Source organism: Nyctibius grandis (assembly GCF_013368605.1).
Source record: "Nyctibius grandis isolate bNycGra1 chromosome W unlocalized genomic scaffold, bNycGra1.pri SUPER_W_unloc_2, whole genome shotgun sequence".
Taxonomy (NCBI): Eukaryota; Metazoa; Chordata; class Aves; order Nyctibiiformes; family Nyctibiidae; genus Nyctibius; species Nyctibius grandis.
The window spans coordinates 1090835-1096650 of NW_027167473.1; the positions used below are offsets into that span (position 1 = coordinate 1090835).

At 48.0% G+C, this 5816-nt stretch overlaps 1 non-coding gene across 1 annotated transcript; it reads left to right on the forward strand.

Moving 5' to 3' along the window:
* Window positions 1-5075: 5075 nt before the first annotated feature.
* On the forward strand, window positions 5076-5186 carry LOC137677204 (U5 spliceosomal RNA). The gene has a single exon (XR_011050241.1). It is a non-coding gene; the product is annotated as a U5 spliceosomal RNA (small nuclear RNA).
* The last annotated feature ends 630 nt before the right edge of the window (window positions 5187-5816 follow it).

A 5816-nucleotide genomic window follows, 5' to 3' on the forward strand; every position in this document is an offset into this window, starting at 1 on the left:
TGGTATGTACTCACCACAATCGCCCATTCCCCATCCTCCCTGCGCTGCTCAGGGTTGAGGCAGGGAGGTAGAGGAGTTGGAAATGAAGGAGTGAAGCTGAGCCTTGGAAAAAAGGGGGTGGGGGGAAGGTGTTTCAGTTTTTGTCTTTGTTTCTCACCATCCTACTCTATTTTTAATTGGCAATAAATAAAATGAATTTTCCCCAAGTTGAGTCTGTTTTCCCCATGATGGCAATTGATAAGGGATCTCCCTGTGTTTATTTAAACACTGTGTAATGGCAACTAGCAGTCAGTTGCCGAGGGGAGCTGCTCCGGAGCCGGCCCGTCCCACAGCGGAGCGGCAGATCTCCGGCACACAGGAACTTTTCCTGAGGTAAGGAAACGCGGCGAGAGCCGCCAGGAGCCAGTAGCTCTCGGGGAGAGTCGCTGACCAAGCGGGGGCGTTGCCAGAGCAACCACAGCCCCTCCTACAAAAGGCAGCCTTGGAAGTGCCAGCGACCAGGGTGGGTAAACAGGGTGTGGTGTGGTGTGGTAGTTTGCGCGGCAGGGCGCACAGGAAGGGTGCCAAAGATCTGCCAACTCGACTGGGGAACAATGGCATCCACCCGGCAGAGAGCCAAGGCCTCTCTAAGGTCTGCACCTGCCACAACTGATGCAGCTTCCCAGACAGAGCTCCGGGGAGAAACACACTGCCACCCAGCTGTCAGGCAGCGGTGCCTGCCCTGCTCTCATGCCAGCACCGGATGGCAGCAGTGAGCGCATCTGTATGAGGTGTGCCCAGGTAGAGGAACTCCTCCACTTGGTGATGGAGCTCCACTTGGAGAGGAGGTGAGTAGGATGAGGAGTATCAGGGAGTGCGAGAGAGACTATGGGAATCGCACCCTACCTTCCCTGGGACAGGCCCAACAGGCAGATGGGGCACATGACAGGGGGGATTCACGGTCCTCTCCCCTCATGGCTGAACAGAGGGACTTAAGGGATAAGGGGCAATAGCAGCAAGTTCCTGCCTGCCACAGCAGGCACGTCACCCCTGTGACTGCCCCACCATCCCAGGTGCCCCTGACTAACAGATATGAGGCTCTGCAAGGGGATCAGGACAGTAAGGAGGAGGATGGTTCAACTAGCTTGGAGGTGCTGGCGAGGTCAAGTCGACCTAAGCCCTGCATCAAAACAGCATCCATAAAGAAAAAAAGATGGGTCATTGTCCTGGGAGACTCCATCCTGCAGGGAACAGAAGGCCCAATATGCAGATTGGAAACGCTTCACAGGGAAGTCTGCTGCCTCCCTGGGGCCTGGGTTAAAGATGTGAAGAGGAAGCTTCCCACCCTAGTAAGGCCCTCAGATTATTATCCATTATTGATATTTCAGGTTGGCAGTGAGGAAGTAGCTATGAGAAGTCAGAGGGCAACTAAGGGAGACTTTCAGGGCCTTGGGTCGACTGGTTAAGGGCTCAGGGGCACAAGTAGTGTTCTCCTCTATCCCTCCAGTTGCAGGGTGTGATGAAGGAAGAAACAGGAAGAGCCAGGAGATCAATACCTGGCTCAGAGACTGGTGTTACCGGCATGATTTTGGGTTCTTTGATCATGTGTCCATCTACACAACACCAGGCCTGCTGGCTGCAGATGGGGTACACCTGTCTCAAAGGGGGAAAAGAATCTTTCTGCAGGAGTTAGCAGGGCTCATTGAAAGAGCTTTAAACTAGTATGGAAGGGGGGAGGGGATAAAACAAGGCTTGCTAGAGACAAGCCTGGGGCGGCACACCAGTGTTTGAGGGACAGAGTGCTAGTGAGGTCCTTCGGTCTGCCAGCTCAGTGGAGGTGGGGGATGGAGACCCATGCGGCAACAGGAACGCAAGCGTTAGTGATGATTTAGAAACTGTGGAAGTGCCCTAGAATGGGCATACAGGAATTAGGGCACATCCCCTCAAGCAGTGGAACAGGCTGCCCAGGGAAGTGGTGGATTCACCATCCCTGGAGGTATTTAAAAGATGAGTGGATGTGGTGCTTAGGGATATTGTTTAGTGGTTGACTTGGTAGTGTTAGGTTAACGGTTGGACTCGCTGATCTTAAAGGTCCTTTCCAACCAAAATGATTCTGTGATTCTGTGTGGAGTTAGGAGTTGGACCTGATGATCCTCGTAGGTCCCTTCCAACTCAGGATATTCTATGATAGATTCTATGATTATATTTTTCTACATTTCAGACAAATAAGAAGGAGGCCTCCTTCTTTGTTATTTTATTTTGTACTATGCATAGAGGGTTTTAAAGACATTATTATTAAATTTTGGGCCACAGAACATGTACATTTTACACATACGGAGCATTTCTACAATATAACACGGTAGCAGAGTCAAAGACAGCAGTTTCCTATAAAGCTGTATGCTCCTCTGTTTCTGTGATCTTTTAGATTATTTCTTTGAAACATTAACTAATTTCACCCCTTTCAGTTCAGAAGGTTCCAATGCAATATAAAATTAGGCATACAAACTAAAGTGACTACGCCACTGGAATTTTTAGTATTCCTAAAGTAGAGAAGCTTATATAATGACAGTGCCTGCACATCTTTCACTTTTAGAGTCTGTTGGACAATGTCAAATAAGTTTGACAAGGGAGAAATAGTGTCAACAACACACAGTCCCTTGCAACAGTTCTGTACCAAATAAAGCCCAGGGCTGCTTGCCCCTTAGCAGATCAGAGGCAACCCCATGCTATCATCTATGCCTCCATGGCTGCAGACCACCAGGCACCAGCCATCTAGTTAGCACATAGCCTGTCTGTCCAGCTAGCAAGCCAAACACAGGTAAGCAGAGGACATAAAGCAGAAGCAGAGGGATCCTCAGTTCTACTGCAGTCAATAGAAATCCAGGTCTGCTGCTCAGCAAAGTTTGCTTCAGACATCTGTTTAAATAGGGGCTTTGTAAATTTTCAGAAATGTATAAATCCCCTTCCACAAGTAAATAAAACTTTATTTTAGTGAAGAACAAACACAGATGCATTAATCAAAAGTCAACTATATATGTCATGTCAACAGCTAATGAATAACAAAGATTCATACTCCTTTAGGGTAATGACAGTTTCCTTCAGGATCCAGCATGTTAATGAACTTTCACTAACAGTGAAAACACAACCAAACAATGACTAAATAGGAACTTTTAAAGCTGTAGGCCATGATGAGGCTGAGGACAAGTTCAGTCTCTGCCATTAGGCTTTCAGGACCTAAAAGCATCTTGGTTTTGAGTTGATAATTACAGTGTGCTGAGCCAAGCAACTGTCACTAAGGAACAGGAGCTGCCCAAACACAGCAAAATGCATAGAAGTTTACTGGCTGATTTATCACACCGTAATTAACTCAGTTACAGCCTTTTGAGACATGGAAGTGAAAGACAGAAAGAGGGAGAAAAAAGGAAAGGGAAGAAGAGGTTCAAAGAGCTTTGAACATTTTGTCCCAGTTTCCAAGAAAGAGGAAAATACTAGGAGAGATTCAATTGAAGAATGCCCTCCCACAGCCCACTGTTTCTGGAGAAGTGGCCATTGGGCAGATACCCAAGAGACGTATTTCCCAAAGCACACAGATGCAGTCTTTGCAGAGATGTGAACCCTCCCTGAATAGCAGCACACATGCATACCAGAGCAAACAAGAAGAATGGCAGAAAAGGCTGAATGAACTTCATTCAGGATCTGACATACTATGTCAATATATTAGACATGATAAACAAGAGTGTTACACTCATAAGCAGGCTGAGTTGGCAGCTCCAACCAATTAGTACTTGGTTAATTTTAAGGTGATAACTAGTACAAATGTATTATATTCTATAAAGCCTTAATAGATATTACCATAAATCATAGTCATCTTTCTTCCCTGTGCTCTTTATTCCCAGAAAGTACTTACAATTCATGGGAGGAAGTGAGCAGGCTGCACAGCATCAAAGATGGAGAAGGGAGATCAGATTTTCTCTGAGAGAGAGCAGCTTGAAGAGCCTCACACCCCTTTTGCAGCAGAGATGCAGGCAGTGTCCACCCGTAGTAGAATGGTAAGTTCAACCTCTGGAGAAGGGGAAGGATGGAGGCCGGTGACTTCTAGCACCAAGAGGAAGGCTCCTGCCCCACCTAAGGGCTTATAATTGCAAAATAGGTTCACCGGCCTCAAAGTTGAAGGGGAGCCAGATGTGCCTTCAAGCAAAGAACATGGTCCACCTGACCGTAAACCATGCAAGACCACCAGGAAGAAGCAGCAAGTTATCATAATGGGTCAATCCCTGCTGCGGGGGACAGAGACACCCATCTGCTGACCTGACCTATCAACTAGAGAGGTTTGATGCCTGCCAGGGGCTAGGATCCAGGATGCTGTGGAGGGACTGCAGAAGCTTGTCTGGTGCTCTGACTACTACCCCCTGCTTTTCTTCCATATGGGCACAAATGATACTGCTAGGGGAAGCCTGGACATGATCAAAAGTGACTACAGAGCTCTGGGGGCAGTAGTCAAGGGCATGGGGGCCTAGGTGGTGTTCTCAATCCTGCCAGTGAGGGAAAAGGGTGTGAGGAGGAGGGCACTAATAGAACAAATCAATAATTGGCTGAAGAACTGGTGTTGGTGGCAGGGTCTTGGCTTCTACAATCATGGGACCCTGTTTGCAGATCAGCATCTGCTCGGGATAGATGGCATCTATCTGACTAAGCAGGGCAAAGCTATTTTTGCCAATAGGATGACTGACCTCATAAGGAGGGCTTTAAACTAGGAATGACAAGGGACGAAGAGGGTGATCAGCAGTCCTGTGAGGCAGTGATGGACATGGTCCATGAGGAAAGGGCATGGGGTGGTGTGATGGGAAGGGATCACAAAGTCAGCAAAATGAGGCTTGGGTGGGGTCACCTCCAGCACTTGCATGTAAGTGAGGAAGTGCCTACAAGTCACCATTATGCAGAAATCCCCCAAACCCTCTCCAGGAATTCAACATGCTGGGGTGTGTCTCTGAAGTGCCTGTATACTAATGCACGCAGCATGGGGAATAAACATGATGAGAGAGAGATCTGCGTACAGTTGCAGGGCTACAGTCTTCTTGGGATCAAGGAGACATGGTTGGATCTGGTTTCTCTTCAGGTCATATAAATCTTTTGCCTTTTATAAAAGTTTTCTATGGAGAGGAACAGGCATGAGTGTCAAGGAATTCTATGACTGAAGTGTTTCAATGGAGGGATACAGGCTCTTTCGGAAGGACAGGCTGGGAAGATGAGGACGGGGAGTTGCCTTATATGTGAGAGCAGCTGGAATGCATGGAGCTCTGCCTGGGGATGGTTGAGGAGCCAACTGAGAGATTACGAGTTAGGAATAGAGAGGACAGGTAAAGGTGACATTATAGTGGGTGTCTGTTATAGGCTGCCTGACCAAGAAAAACAAGTTGATGAGGTCCTCTATAGCCAACTAGAAGCAGACCCTGGTCCTCATGGGGAAGTTCAACCACCCCGATATCTGCTGGGGGGTCAACACAGCAGGGCATAAGCAATCCAGGAAGTTCTTGGAGTCCATCAATGACAGCTTCCTCCTCCAAGTGATAGGGGAGCCAATGAGGAGAGGTGCTCTGCTGGACCTCATAATCACCAACAAAGAGGGGCTTGTTGGGGATGTGAAGGTCAAAGGCAGTTTTGGCTGCAGTGATCATGAGATGGTGAAGTTGAGGATCCTGAGGGCAGGGAGGAGGGTAAAAAGCAGTCTCACAACCCTGGACTTCAGGAGAACAGACTTTGGACTCTTCAAAGTTCTTCTTGCAAGAGTCCCATCGGCTATGGCCCTGGAGGGAAGAGGGGCTCAAGAAAACTGGTTA